Consider the following 16,724-nt stretch of genomic DNA (forward strand, 5'->3'; position numbering starts at 1 on the left):
CAGGAGGCATATAATATCTTCCTGGCTCTGTTTGTGCAACGTTAGCAGCTGTTGATGATCATGGCCTAGATTGATTATTTCCCTAGACCTTGTAAAATTGTGATGTTCTAATTCTATTTTTTTTCTTTGTTTCTTAGATGGAACATGTATATAAAGAGAAACTTTCCCTTACCAACTATTTACCTGGTCATACAGGAAACTAACTATTTACCTGGTCATTTACCTTTCCTATAGGAAAGGCAGTTCTTTCATTTACCAGTTTCATTTACTAGTTTTCAGAATAATTGATTCCCTAGCAACCCCCAGAGGTAACCAATGAGTTGTGCTCTTTCCTTTCAAAGCATCATTACGGACTCAGGGATTTTGACGCGTATGTATCTTGATCCATTGCTATCATTATTCTTTTAGACACTCAAATTGTGCCATCTTTGGCCAGTGGGAGCCTCCTGAACTTGACTTCTGAGTCCTTGTGATGCCGTCCCTGAGGGCTTTGTTAGCTTCTTTGCTTTCTGATGTTACAAAATGTTCCAGACTCATCTTACACATTTTTTAGCCCAGATTTGGAATCAGACATTTCTCTTAGAAACCCCTTTAGTGGGAAATGATATTTAGAGATCCAATATTTCTGACTCCCCTATTTAAAATTATAACAACTTCCCATAACAAAAACATATGCTTCCTGGGATCCCCTTACTCCGATTTATTTTGTTCCATATCATCTATCAATCTTCTAACATATCACATCATTTACTTTATCATATCTATTGCCCATCTCTCACCACTAGATTGTAAACTCCTTGAGGGCAGAGACTTTTGTCTATTTGTTCACTGCCTGTACATATTAGGCACTTAATAACTATTTCTTGAATGAAAGAATGACTGAATATCACTGAATTACATGTTAATTCTCACATGAAAATGTGAGAGTGAATTTGGGAGGTACCACTGTGAAGCAGAGGGGTCAGACAAGAGCCTATTTCAGTTGTCCAGGTGATTGATGATGGTGGCTTAGACTAGCAAGGTGCCCGTGGAGATGGAGAGAAAAAGTGGGGAGTAGAGACTAGGTACATTGTCTTGAAGGTAGAACTGACTGAACACAGTGATGGCTTGGATGCGGGGGATGAGGGAAAGGGAGGAATGAAAGGTGGCTTCTAGAATCTTGCCCTGAGCAAAAGGATGGATAAAGATGCTACAGAGGTGAGAGGGGAGAGATGAGGGGGAGAGTTCAAGGATGAAGAGAATCAAGGGCTCCATCTTGGAAATATATGATCTGAGGTGTCTATTAGACAGCCAGGTAGAGATATAAAGCAGGCAGTTGAGTCTGGGCTCAAGGATGGAGGTGTAAGATCAGGAGTCATCAGTATTCGGGTGGTATTTAGAGCTCTGGCACCTGATGAGACCATCTTGAGAGCTTTAGAAAGAGACTAGAAGCTGTTTTAGGACCAATCCCTGAGATACCCCAACATGGAGCAACCAGAAGGAGGAGGAGCCTGCTAAGGAGACTGAGAAGAAGATACTAAAGAAATAGAAGCAAGGGGCTTCCCTGGTGGCGCAGGGAAGAGAGAGTTGAGAGTCCGCCTGCCGATGCAGGGGACATGGGTTCGTGCCCTGGTCCGGGAAGATCCCACATGCCGCGAAGCGGCTGGGCCCGTGAGCCATGGCCGCTGAGCCTGCGCGTCCGGAGCCTGCGCTCCGCAACGGGAGAGGTCACAACAGTGAGAGGCCTGCGTACCGCAAAAAAAAAGAAAAAAGAAAGAAATAGAAGGAAAACGAGGAGAGAGTATCACCATTAAAACCAAGAAAGAAGAGTGCCTCAAGGAAGAGGATGTGGTCAACTGTGTCAGATGCTCCTGGTGGGTCAAGTTTGATGAGGACAGAGTTAGACTCATTGGGTTTTACAACATAGAAATTGCTGGTGACCTTGACAAGAAAGGTTTCAGTAGTAGAGTAGGAGCGGGTGAGTGAACAGGAAGTGAAGACTTGAACCATGGAGAGCAGATGACTAGTTCAGGAAGTTTTGTGGTGAAAGGGAGAAATGGGAGCAGTAGCTAGAGGCAGATGTGGAGGCAAGGAAAGATATATTCAAGATGGGAGATGCTGTATATAATAGTGGAGATGACGCATGTAGCGGGAGATTCTAACGACACAGGACTGCAAAGCAACTATAGGAGACTGTTCGTGTAAGCCAGTCAAGAAATAAGACAGACCTGAACCCGGACAGGGAAATAGAGCTGCCTGAACTTATGAAGCAAGTGAACCTAGAGATCTCCCAATTTCAGATCACAGGCAAATGCCAGGGTGCATGATTTCTCAGGATCCAAACCTACCTGCTAACAGCCTTTGCCCTCCTCGCCATCACCCCAAACAAACACACATACCGAAACATCACACCCTTTCCAAAAGCAGAGAAAGCAGGATGCATATTGGGATCCTGGACAAATGCCCACTGCCCCCAGGATGGCCTGATTTGGGTTCAAAGCCAAGAAAGCACACAGAGTTTCCTTGTCCCCCCACTGGATTTAAGGGAGTTTTAAAAGTGCTCTTCTCTGGCTACCCAAGGATTAGCCATGTGTTTCAACAAGTGATTTAAAATCATTACTCGTCTCTTTTGGTTGAACCTCAAACGTTTGAAATGTACACAGCTTGGCAGGCTGGCCAGGGCAGCTGAGCTTCAAGAGAACATGTCCCGGCCATCTGTTGCCCCGCTTCATACCAGCCTTCTGCCCTTCCCGTTGCCGAGAAGCACTGGGCTTGTCAGGCAAATGCAGGACAAAGACAACTGCAGCCTTGGCTTCAAACAGTTGCTCACACAGTGTCTTGGGTGGAGCTGGGGGGATGGGAGGTTACTGCGTTGTTTTGAAATGCTTTGCCTGGAGGTATGGAGTTTTCCCTCAATCTCACAGATCCAGAGGGTTTTAGGGACAGGGACAAAGGACATTACCTGTGATTTCCCCTCCATCAGAGCAAACTGTGCTCAGCTACTCTGAGGAGATTCAGGGATGCAATGTGAAGATTTGAATTTCATTTTAAAAGTATTGAAGTATTTCAAAAACTGCTATTATAAAGTGTTTAGCCTATAATAACGTGAATACATTACATAGACAATTGTGGCACACCAAGACTTCAACTGTAGAAGGTGCATCATCAGGTAAACTAACTTTTTTGAGGGGAGGGCAGTCAATTTTATGATTCTTTTAAAACAGTAGACTTTTAAAATAAAAATTTTAGATTTACAAAGAAATTGAGTAGATAGTACAGAATTCTCATCTTACCCTCCCCCTCCCCAGCTCTCACTTTCCCCTGTTAATAATATTTTACATTGGTATGGTATATTTGTCACAACTGATGAATTGATATTGAGACATTATTATTAAGTATAGTCCATTATTTATTCAGATCTCCTTAATTTTTACCTAATGGCCTTTTTCTGTTTCAGGATCCCATCTAGGAAACCACATTAAGAAGTCATGTCTTAGGCTCCTCTTGGCTGTAACAGTTCCTCAGACTTTCCTTGTTTTTCATGACCTTGTGAATACTAGTTAAGTTTTTTTTTTTTGTTTTTTTGCGGTACGCGGGCCTCTCACTGTTGCGGCCTCTGCCCTTGCGGAGCACCGGCTCCGGATGCTCAGGCTCAGCGGCCATGGCTCACGGGCCCAGCCGCTCCGCGGCATGTGGGATCCTCCCGGACCGGGGCACGAACCCGCGTCCCCTGCATCGGCAGGCGGACTCTCAACCACTGCGCCACCAGGGAAGCCCCTAGTTAAGTTTTTTATCCTACTTGCAATCCCTCTATTGGGATTAGTCTGATGTTTTTCTCATGAGTAGACTGGGGTTATGGTTTTTGGGGAGGATGCTCACAGAGGTAAAGTACAATTTTCATCATATCGTATCAAAGGTACAAGCTATCAACATGATTTATGACTGGTGATGTTGATCTTTATCACCTGCCTGAAGTAGTGTTTATCAGATTTCCCCACTGTAGAGTTTTCTTTTTATTTATTTTTGCTTTTTATTCTTTGGCTGTGCCACACGGCTTACAGGATCTCAGTTCCCTGGCCAGGGATTGAACCAGGCCACGGCAATAAAAGCCCAGAATGCTAACAACTAGGCCATCAGGGAACTCCCTAAAGTTTTGTTTTTAAAAAATTGTATGTAAGTACGGACTCATGGATATTTATTTTATATTTTGGATTATAATTTGATGCTACTTAATTTTGTTCTTCAAATTGTTCCAGCTTTGGCCATTGGGAGCTCTTTCGTTTGACTCTTGTGCCCTGCGACATACCTCCATCAATGTGATATTGTTTTAGTAAACTCAGTTTTGTGTGGACTTTGGCACAACCTCCTCCTGCCGTCTCTGAGCACAGCCTGGCCCTGATAGTGGGTGTGCTGTACGCCAGCCTGGGCACGTCTGCTTACAAAGTCAGAGCAATGAAGAACTGAGTACTTCCTGCACCGGATCCACGAGGCTCCGTAAACCACCAGGCTTGTAACAGTGAATACAGAGTGATAAAACTGCCTTGTTTGTTTAGTACGTGCTGTAAGTTTTAGTTGTTTTTTGCCTGACTTTTATGTTTACAATGAGGACGAAGAGCAGTTGTTGGATATTTTGACAGTTACTCATTCAACTTTGAAACAAAACTTTTCATTTCTCTTTCTAGCTTCTAAAGTGGTTTAATTGAAGACTATTCTAATCTCAAAAGACAAACTGAAAAAACACTGTTAGCAGGAGTTAAGCGCACAAACCCTGGTGCAGGACTGCCTTGATTTAAAACCTTGACCTTGGGCCAATTACTCCACTCCTTGGTATCTCGGTTTCTCATCTGTAAAAGGGGAAATTTAATTTTAACAGACCCACCTCAAAGGTCTGTTAAGTGAGTTAATATATGTTAAAATGATTAGAATAGGGCCTGGCATATGGTGGGCGCTATGTAATGGTGTTTATTGTTATTATTTATAACCGTCTGCTATGGTCTGAATGTTTGTTTGCCCCCAAAATTCATATGTTGAAATCTTAATTCCCAAGGTGATGGTATTAGGAGATGGGGCCTTTGGGAGTGATTAGGTCATGAGGGTAAAGCCCTAATGATTGAGATCTGTGCCCTTATAAAAGAGGCCCCACAGATCTCACTAGCTTCTTCTGCCAGTCTGCAGCTCAGAAGAGGGTTCTCACCCAACCATGCTGGCACTCTGATCTTGGACTTCCAGTCTCCAGAGACATTAATTTCTGTTTTTGTAAGCCACCCAGTCTATGGTATTTTGTTATAGCAACCTGAATGGACTAAGACATCATCTACCTGTATGATCAGAATTTTCTCAGAACTGTGTGACCGAAACAAAATACAAAAATAAGTTGGATGCCTAGACTGACATATGACTGTGAATTGGCCAGGGCTGTGACTTTAAAATGCAACAGGAACTGACTCTGGATGAGTTAAGCAGAAGAGGAATTCATGGGAAGGATGTTGAGTAGCCCATGGAATCTGGGAAGGTGAGAGAGGCAGGCTCACGGCATGAATGAGACCAAGGATGCTGGGAAACAGCCAGGAGCATGGCCAAAATGGTGGCACAGAAGCTATCCAGAGAGTCCTGCCTTGGCCTCAGAACCCTGGTAAGCTTGTGCCACGACCATGGTCAGAGCCTGAGTGATGACCCTGCTGCTGCTGATGCCCTGGGATCTGGACATGGCTGCCACAGCTGCTGCCACCCCACAGCAACAAGGTTATCTGAGGGGCTCGCTCTGTGGCCTCTTATTCAGAGTCCAGGGCACTGCACCTGACTGGCTGAGTCCAGGTCACATGTCTAAGCCCTGCCTATAAAAGAGGCTGGGAAGCAAGTGTCTGGCGTTTTCAGCCTCTGTAGTGAGACGTGAGCAGTGGGCTCTAACTTCCACTAAGACTTAAGATGGCGTCTTCTACACACCTGGGGAGGGATTCTGAAGCCGGGCAGCCAAAAAGTGACAAATGTCACCCATCACCTGTGCTTTCAATTTTTGTTCCATCATGTTAGCATCATTGATGGATTGTATAATAAGTAAAAGTTTGAAAAACACTTGCCCAGTGCTGTGGTGTCCCTCACATTTTTCAAGTCAGAGGTATAGGTGACTAACTTCTATGTGTCTTAAGGAAGACGAAAGCTGTGCTGGTGGGTTTTGGGTAGAAGCTTTCCATGAAAGATGCAACTCTGGCCCTTTAAGGATATTGCACCCCTAATTTTTGTAAATGACAGCAGGTGCTCTTGTGATTGATAAAATGCAAACTCCTTTAAAAGATATAAAAGTGATTGTTTTTATTATTTTGCATTTTCTTTTGATCAGCAGATACCAAAATGATCACTGCCATCCTGTGGAGTCTTTGAAATTTTTTGCTTTGAAAAAGAAGTCTTTAGATTTGATGGTTGGAAATCCTTAACATTGTCCCATTTTTTAAATTTTTAAAAATTTTTTTAATTTTAATTTTTTTTTCCAACCTTCCTTTTCTAAGTGGAGAAATGGAGGCCCAAGAGGTAGAGTGACTTATGCAAGGCCACACAACTGCTTTAGAGCAGGCTCCAGGCCTCAGGCCCTAGACCTCAGTATTCTCACATTGCCATGCTTCCAGCAGCTAGCCCAGGAGCAGGCCCGACCATCCAACACCACAGCTGCTGCCTTCCTGAGGCACGTCTTGACAGGAGACCCAAATCTGCTTTTGAATACTGGCCTGTGGCTGCTGCTGCTCCTTTATTCACCCTTACTTTTGGGGTGAGAAATCTTGAGTGGCTTTCTCTTTGTCTTCAGCCTCCTTCCTGGAGAGAAGAAGAAAACAATAGAGAACAAGCAGCTAAAAGCCTCCATGCCGGTGCTAGGCTTCACCTGCTGGACTCCGACCTTTGCTGGTCTCAACTCTGCCTCTTCTCAGTGTGGCTCACCTGCTGCCCTAATTTGACTTGCTCCAAATCCTAGGAACCAGATTTCCTGGTCCTGCATTCACGCCCTGGCTCCCAGTCACGCGGCTAGGTTAGATCCTGACGTCTGCTGAGTGCACCCTGTGATAGAACTGCCCATCTCCTGTCTGGCCAGCCAGATCTGGACCCGGCCACCCCTCAGGAAGCTCCTGCAGGCAGGGCTCATACCCTACCACCTCCCCCCCCACCCCCCATATCCTCAGCACCCAATAGGGCATGGCCCAGCAAACCCTCATTGAAGGCGAAGGCATGTCCTGCTCTGTTTGGGTGCTGCCCACACCTCATCATGACAAACTAGAGCAAAGGGAGGTGGAGGTGCTGAGAGGACAGTGTGAGAGAGTTTCCTTCTATCCTACCTGAGGATATTTCTAACTTGATTGACACCACTTATTTAGAGCTGCCATAGACAGATTCGGGCTGTGGCCTGCCCAGGCCAGAGCAGGGACAACTGGTCTTGGGAATCCAAAGAGAACATCAGGATCAGGCAAAGTTGACTTAGCTAAACCAGGGAGCAAGACATTCATTCATTCATTCATTCATTTATTCAGTAAATACGTACTGAGTACCATATGTGTCAGGTTCTATGCTGGGCACCCAAAGATTTAATGGTGAATGAGACACACTCTCTGCCCTCAAGATGCTTAGAGTGAGGAAGACAAAACAGGGAACTGGTCTTTACCATAGATTATGGAGTGTGCTGAAATAACAATAACCAATATTTATTGAATGTTCACTATGTGCCGGACCCTGCACTAAGCCATTGGCCATGCATTATTTCATGTAACCCTCACAGGAGCCCTATTAGTAGGTATTATTATTATCTCCATCTTACAGATGAGGAAATGGAAACACAGAGAGGTTGAGTGACTTGCCCGAGGTCACACAGCTCAGGTAAGTGGCATACCTAGCATTTCAATCCAGATAGCTTGACTCCAAGGCCTAGCTCCTCCACTAGAATAGTTCTGCCTCATTACAATAGTAGATGATGCAGGATACTACTGGAGCACGTAAAGGTGCACCGACTGTGTGCCAAGGACATCCAGAAGCGTTCAGAGGCTGCAACTAGTGTTAACATGACCGGCTCACAGGCAGCGAAGACTGCAGAGAGAATAGGCTGAAAGGTTCAGTAGGCACCAGTTCACAAAGGTCTTTAAAGCCAGGCTAATGGGTCAAGATTTTATCCAAAGGACGGTGGAGAAATGTGGAAGGATAAGCAGGAGGGTTTCACAATCAGGTGGCACTTCAGAAAGCTGTTTTAACTGTACTTTGGAGAAGGAATGGAGTCAAGCAAGACTGGAGTGTGTTCCAGTTGTTCAGTCAAGAGCCGATGGTGGCCTGACGCATGGATTGGCAGCGGCCCGAGAGAGAAGCAGCCTAAGTGCTGCCCACACACCTACTCATGACAAACTAGAGCAAAGGGAAGTGGAGGCGCTGAGAGGACAAACTGTGTGAGAGAAATTACTTTGTTGTAGGGAAGTCACCATCGAGCCAAAAGACTGGTGGAGACCAAGACACCTAGGTGAGCCCCAGAGGGTCAAGGGTCAGCACTGGTCCAACGTCAGGCAATTGGCCAAAGTCCAAACAGGCAAGAGGGTGGTAGAAGAAAAAGCTAGCAGAAGGTGGTGGGGACCCAGCAACAGAAATAAGAGGCCAATGAAAGGACTCCAGTCCCTGAATGAAGAAGAGAATTTTCCCCTGGGCAAGTGGGGACAGGAGTGACACTGGGAAAACAGGACCAGGAACCAGGGTCCCTGAGACTGTCCCAGACTGGCAGTGAGACCGAGGATGCTCACCAGCAAGACAGGGATTCAGAGTTCCTTCTGTGTCCCCCTCTCCCTACCTCTAGCCAGGTGGTTCCTATTTAATCAGGTCTGGCCTCAAAGTTGGTGGGAGGGGCAATGTGGTGAAGGGGAAAGAGAGCTTTGATGTCGGAGAGATTGGGGTTTGAATCTCACCTGGAGCCACTGGTTCTAAGACTCCAGACAAGTTCCTTAACCTCTCTGAGCCTCAGCTCACTCATCTGTAACATGAGGAGAACAATATCTACATCGTGGGGTTACTGAGTGGGAATAACAGTGCCTACTGCACAGGGTTATTGTGAGGATGTGGGAGTTAACATGTGAATGGCCAGGGCTGCACCGGGGTGGGTGCTGAGTCAAGTAGTCAACCTTTCTCCTTTATCAGAAGTCAGCTACCAGCTGGGCCCTGGGCCAAGGGTTTCAGGTGCTATGTTACTTCCTTCTTAACAAACCGAAGGAAATATCACTCTTCCCGCTTTGCAGGTCAGGGAAAAGTGCTGTCTGTGAAGTGTCTGAGCTTGAGACCTCTCTTTGCAAAAAGGGAGACTAGCGCATATTAATGAGCTGTTAAAGACACACTAGCGGTAAACTGAGACCCTCTCTTTGGCATAATCAGAAAAACAAAAAGTGAATTGAGGGCTTCCCTGGTGGCACAGTGGTTAAGAATCCCCCTGCCAGTGCAGGGGACATGGGTTCGAGCCCTGGTCCGGGAAGATCCCACATGCCACAGGGCAACTAAACCTGTGCACCACAACTACTAAGCCTGTGCTCTAGATCCCGCGAGCCACAACTACTGAGCCCACGCGCCTAGAGCCCGTGCTCCACAAGAGAAGCCACCGCAATGAGAAGCCCACGTACTGCAACAAAGAGTAGCCCCTGCTCTCCGCAACTAGAGAAAGCCACGTACAGGAACAAAGAACCAAAGTAGCCAAAAATAAATAAATAAATTTATTTTTAAAAAAGACCTTTGTTATAAAGCAGAAACTAACACACCACTGTAAAGAATTATACTCCAATAAAGATGAAAAAAAAAAGACAATTGAAAAGAAACTTTTTTTTTAATGTATTTTTTTGGCTGCCTTGGGTCTTTGTTACTGCGCGTGGGCTTTCTCTATGTTCAGTGAGCAGGGGCTACTTTTCCTTGCGATACACAGGCTTCTCATTGCAGTGGCTCCTCTTGTTGCAGAGCACGGTACAGGCTCTAGGTGCAGGGGCTTCAGTAGTTGCGGCACGTGGGCCATCGAGTGCAGGCTCAGTAGTCATGGCGCACGAGCTTAGCTGCTCTGCGGCATGTGGGATCTTCCTGGACCAGGGATCAAACCCATGTCCCCTGCATTGGCAGGCGGATTCTTAACCACTGCGCCACCAGGGAAGTCCCAAAACTTACTTTTTCACTGTGTGATTTCATGCACATCCTTGACCTAAAATCATCTTGCTTCCTCAAGCTAAGCTAAGTGACTTGTCCAATGTCATATAGCTGGGTAACTACAGCCTGGGCCTGGAATTCAGGCTTCTTTCTTTCTTTTTTTTTTTTGCGGTACGCGGGCCGCTCACTGTAGTGGCCTCTCCCGTCGCGGAGCACAGGCTCCAGACGCGCAGGCTCAGCGGCCATGGCTCACAGGCCCAGCCGCTCCACGGCATGTGGGATCCTCCCAGACCGGGGCACGAACCTGTGTCCCCTGCATCGGCAGGCGGACTCTCAACCACTGTGCCACCAGGGAAGCCCAGGCTTCTTTCTTTCTTTCTTTTTTTCAACAGCGAATAACTTTATTAGTAGAAAGAAGTGTTTTCACTGAATCCCAAACCTGAGACAATGTAACCCATGTTTTATCTAGATCTTTTATTTAATTTAATTTATTTTTATTTGGCTGCATTGGGTCGTGAATGTCTAGTGAATTCTTGGCCCGAGAACTCAAATGACACCTCCCACGTCAACGTTAAGACCAATGTCCCAGGACCAATATTTATTACTGGCAGAGGATTGTGACAAGACTTCCTCCCAATGTACAGCAAGCTTAACCTTTGAGCTATGCACAGGAAAAAGCAACCTGTGCAGAGTGATTAAACCTCAGCCTGCTGGCTGACCCAGATCCCATGAATGCTGTGTAGATTGCCTTGACTCTTGGGTTTGTGTTTTTCTCTTCATTGTGAAAAGATTCATTTACAAACTCTGGGTGGTTATACAACCTTGCTGGGGAAGTATGGTCATCAAATGCACAGAGAATTTCCACAGCAGCTTTTGACAGCTGACTCTGGTTTACTTTTGTTAACCATTTCCACGTCTGGCCTCCACATTGTGGCCTGCTAGCACCAACAGGTACGAAGTCTGAGAAGCAGCTCCAAGAAACGGTATGCGTATTGGAGTTCATCCCTAAGCCAGGGGACTGTATACAACTGTGCTTTCAAAGTACTGTCTCAGAGTTTCTAGTGGCCTGTTACTCTGGGAACCTCCCCGTGTGCTGGCATTCTGGGATTGTGCCTGGCCCACCCAGCCAGACTTCCTGCTCAAATTGTAATCTGAAAACTGGGGCTTCTCATACACATGGTAACACATGTATCTAATACATGATGCAAATACTTCCCAGAAAATACTACATTTAGAAAATTCTCCTGCATGAGTTTTCTATGGTTACTGTAACATATTACCACTAAATTGGTAGCTTAAAGCAACACAGATTTTTATCTAATGGGCTAAAATCAGGGTGTCAGTAGGGCTGCATTCCTTTCTGGAGTCTCTATGAGAGAATCCGTTTCCTTGCCTTTTCCAGTTTCCAGAAGCCACCTACATTTCTTGGCTTATGACCCCTTTTCTCCGTCTTCAAAGCCAGCAACCTTGTATCTCTATGATCATTCTTCCATAGTCACATCTCCCTCTGACTGATTCCTCTTCTGCCTCCCTCTTCTACTTTTAAGGGTCCTTGTGGTTACATTGGCCCACCCTGACAATCCAGAATAATCTTATTTTAAGATTAGCTAGTTAGCAACCTTAATTCCCCTTTGTCATGAACCTAATATTTTCATAGGTTCTAGGGATTTGGACATGGACATTTTAGGGAGGACTGTTATTCTATCAACCATAGTCCCAACGGCTCAGGGACTTCCCTGGTGGTCCAGTGGTTAAGAATCCACCTTCCAATGCAGGGGACGCCGGTTCGATTCCCTGGTCTGGGAACTAAGATCCCACATGCCTGGGGGCAACTAAGCCCGTGTGCCACAACTAGAGAGAGGCCGGAGCACTGCAACGAAGAGCCCACCACAACAGAAGATCCCGTGTGCCGCAACTAAGACCTAATGCAGCCAATAAATAAATAAATATTAAAAAAAAAAAAAGAGCTGCTCAATGTCTATCTTCCAAGCCGAACTATGTAGAGGAGCCAAACATTTTAACTTACACCATATCTTAAATGTACAGTTGATAGCTGATCCAACTTTCCCCATGATCTGATGGTTGGGGGGATTTTTTTTTTTTTTTTTTTTTTTTTTTTTTTGCGGTACACGGGCCTCTCACTGTTGTGGCCTCTCCCGTTGCGGAGCACAGGCTCCGGACGTACAGGCTCAGTGGCCATGGCTCACGGGCCCAGCCGCTCCGCGGCATGTGGGATCCTCCTGGACCGGGGCACAAACCTGTGTCCCCTGCATCGGAAGGCAGACTCTCAACCACTGCGCCATCAGGGAAGCCCGGTTGGGGGTATTTTTACTAAAAGTCCAATTTGGGGGTCTTGGAGTCGTATGATATCCATATAGAATCCTTTTGGTTGGTGAGTGATTTCCTGATTTAACTGACACTTAAGGAACACATATATAAGAGCTTTACAAACTAGTTTAATTCTTATAACAACCTTATCAAGTACATACAGTTATCCTCATTTTACAGATAAGGAAACTGGGGGAAAAAAAGGCTAAGTAACTTGTCCAAGGTCACACAGGTAGTATGTGGCAGAGATGGGACTTGAAGCCAGGCAGTGTGTGGGCAGCCCAGAATCCTTGTTCCTCACCACCATACCAAGCTGCCTCATTCTCTCGGTTTCTGCTGGCTGTGCAGGCCCCCGCTGGTACCGGTTATGGCACGTGAACTTGTGGATTCTTCAGCAGAGCCACCTCCCAGCACAGGCTTCTCCCCTTTGCAGCTTGGTGCTCATTTTCCCCTGTGTTCTCACTAGTGCAGACTCCTGACTCCCCTGAGCTTGCTGCAGGGTCACCTTGCCTCACCAGGGCAGTCCTACAGCAGGCTGTTGGCTCTAAATGTGATAGTCATGCCACGTGGAAACCATGGGGACTCAGGAGCGCTAAGCCTCAGGGACTCGCTCTGCCTACGCAGCTTGACCACCAGGTTCACTTTGACGCAGCTGCCCTCTTTTTGGCATAAAACCACTTTGGAGGCAGCTTCATCCCAGAATTCCAGTGGGGAACTGGGTGAGAACTGCACCTCCACCTCGTGTTTGCAGTGCACTCATTAGGTAATGCGCCTTTCCTGCTTCCATCCGAGACCTGGAGCGGAGGAAAAAGCATGATGCGTTTCTGACCCTCTTCTCTCTCCTCTTTCCCCTCCCACCATCCGGCAGGCCAGAAAGGGGGTGGCTACTCTTTCACTGCCTTAAAGCTGGCCTAGCTGGCCTGGGTGGAAGGCCTCTGCTCTGTTCAGAGAGGATTCAAGGAGCTGGTTCTTTAGGCTTGGCCTTGATTTACTAAAGAAGGAGAATTCAGAAGGATCTGGAAACTGTCTTAAGTCAACTCTCCAGTGGGACACCTTGAGGCCTGGCCCATCATAGGCCGTCAGTGTATGGTAGTTAGTTATTACTCTCTAAACCCAGAACTTTCACACTTCTTTGCCTGCATGTAGGAAGTATGTTTTACACTATGACCCCATACAAATATACACATATATTATACACAACTGAAACAAAAGCTACACAAAACAATACTTATTATTACTTAATGCAATGCATCTGACCATTTTAAATTTTTTTTAAAGAGAAACACTGGTGGTGACCCATAACGCCCCTCTCCAAACAGACCTATTTGCTTCCTTCTCTGGAAGCTCATAGTGCCTGAGGGCAAAACTCGATTATAATACTTCTCATGTTGCATTGTAATTTATGTGTCTTTCTCTCCCACTAGGGACAGACTTTGTACTTTTCATCTTTGCATCGCTAGCACACCCACTAGTAGACATTCAGTAAGTGTTAATTGAAGGGCTGAATGAAAAATGCCTGCTTACATGCACCACAGAAGAGGACAGTCGTTTCTCTTATAGTGACACACATCACCTAGTTCTGGTGTTCCAGAGCTCAGACTTGTCAATGAGCAGCCTGGGCTCAGGACAGGATTTCTACAGAAGTTAGGACAGACACCTCCTGCAGAAAGGGCCTCAATGTGTAGAGAATGAAGACCAGAGACTTTGACTATTTCCCTTCCCTTAATTTTTTCCCCTGAGCTAATCTCTTTGCACACCCCTGCTAGAATGCCTTATGTCCCCCATAGTAATTTAATAATATAAAACTGTGCAGACTCAAAATTCAGGGCATTTAGCATTTTTGCAAAGCCAGACTCTAGGAAACGTTCCCATTGCCGAACACACTGGATGTGGTTTAGGTAGCAAAGCAAATGACCTAACAAGGAATATATGTGCTGAGCCCAGTTCCTGTTAAATTAATAGATTCACGTTCTGGCATATCCACAACCTCATAAGTCATAGCAACCAGATGACGGCATGGCAACACAGCAGCTGCAGCCACTGTACATGAGAAAAATCAGAGCCTAGCGTCTCTGGAGGGAAAACAGAAATGGGCTCTACAGTTGCCAGCTTCTATGGGATTGGCTGAGGGGAGGTGGACATGGGGGGCAGCCATAAGTACATGCCTGCCCTGGTAAGGGATGAAGGAGTATAGTATCTTTCCTGCTTCCTAAAACTTTGTTTTGTGTTTTTAAAGTAAATAATTAGCTCCAGTCAGAGAGGAAATGATGCTGAGAGAAAGATAACCACCACGTGGACAGAATGTTCTTGTAGCCCTGCAAGCAGTGTGGAGGTGATTCTTATCAGAGATAGTTCACGGCTTGCTCTTCGATTGTAGGACCACAAGCCTACATTTGGACTCTCACTGAAATCACCTATCCCTTCTGGCTGCCAGGGTTGAAGTCCCGTCTTTCAAGCTCCCCTTCCAGGACTAGGGCCTGACTCCACAGTCACTGGTTGTGCCAGAGCCTTGGGGATCAGGGCAGATGCCCTGAGGAGGAGGAAGAGGGTACCTGGACAGATGTCAATCCTTGTGACACAAAGACATCTGCACATACTATCAGGTTGATGGCATCCAATACCAGGGCTGCCACGGACCGAGCAGCAACACACACCCTCTGACCTAGTTTAAATTCAAGGATGACACTTATTCTGCAGAAGGGGTAAGGGCTGGGTCTTCTGTTCTTAGGATTTACATGTTACTCTTAGATCTGGTCCACATCCCTGCCTCTTTCTCCATGTTCTGCTTTCCAGGTGAGGGAGCAGGAAGTCTGTGTGGGGTTGTCATCGGGTCCACAATGACTTCCTTCTCTTTTTCCTGTGCATTAGTTATCGATGCCTGTGTAACACATTACTCCAAAACATAGCAGCTTGAGACAACAAATATTTATCATCTTACAGTTTCTTTGGGTCAGGAATCCAGGCAGCTTAGCTGGATGCCTCTGCTACCAGGGCTCTCATGAGGCAGCTGTTGGCTGGGGTTGGCGGTCTCATCTGAAGCCTTGTTTGGCATGGGGGAAGGGGGAGGTATGCCTTTCCAAGCTAACTCACGTGGTTGTTGGCAGGTCTCGATCCCAGTCTACAGGGCTGCCTTAGGACATGGCAGGTAGCTTCCCCTACAGTGAGTGATCCAAGAAAGAGCAAGAAAGAAATAGAGCACCCAAGATGGAAGCCACATTAGGTTTTTTATAACCTAATCTCAGCAGTGACATCACATGACTTCTGCCATATGCTATTTGTTAGAATTGAGTCAATTAGTCCAGCCCACACTCAAAAAGAGGCAATTATATAGGGCATGAATACCAGGAGGAAGGGGATCACTATTAGCTGGGGGCTGTCTTCAAGTGTGCCTAACACAGGTTCTACACTTTGTGGAACTCCAGCAAATGCCACCCCACACAGAGAAAAAGCAATGTGTGTCTGTGCATACATAAATATCAGGCTTTCAAACATTTACATCGTCTGCTAATTATTCCTGGGCATGCAGAAATACTGAATATTCATGAAATTGTGACTGAGAATTCAGAATCACGGTAGTGAACAAAGAAATATTCTGCTCTTGTCCTAGCAAATATGGAGTATCACATGATTGTTTTTAGAAGTATATTCTCTCTACTCCTCTTGATTATGGCGTTGCTTGCCTTAAGCGGAATGCATTAAGGAATTACTTCTATTTCAAAATTGAAATGGACAATCCCTCCACCACCAGCCCACAATAGTGTGATGTCATAAAAATTTCAGAGAATTATAATTATTGAGAGTATAATAATGCACTTATTTCTCAGAACGTTATTTTTCTTACATGAAACATTTTGTATTTATAATGTGCCATTAATAATGTCTCGGTAGAAATCATAATTGTGCATAAAGGGCTGCAATGTGGGGGATTTCATGTTGCTAGGAGAGCTTCTATCTTCATACTCCTGGGTAAGTCTGCGTTTGTGGCTTCCCATTAGGTATTAACACAGACCCGGGGATCGTTTCTCAGATGTTACTTTCTATCAATTTTCCATCCACCTTTCTGGACAAAGCCTTCACTCAACTCTGCGGTTTCCTGTGCTTTAGTAAAAAGATGAAGCATTAGAATGGAAGATTCTGTGATCTGGCCAATGTGCTTGTAGAAGCAGTATTTGGGGAAAAAGGGAAAATTGTGGAGCCCTAACTGATGCTTTTGAACCACCTTTGAAAGGGTCCCTGTTTTCACAACAAGCTGCAATGAAGCTAACGTTACTATTAGGAAAGCCCTCCAT

The sequence above is a fragment of the Grampus griseus genome (assembly GCF_964374135.1).
Source record: "Grampus griseus genome assembly, chromosome: 2".
Lineage (NCBI taxonomy): Eukaryota > Metazoa > Chordata > Mammalia > Artiodactyla > Delphinidae > Grampus > Grampus griseus.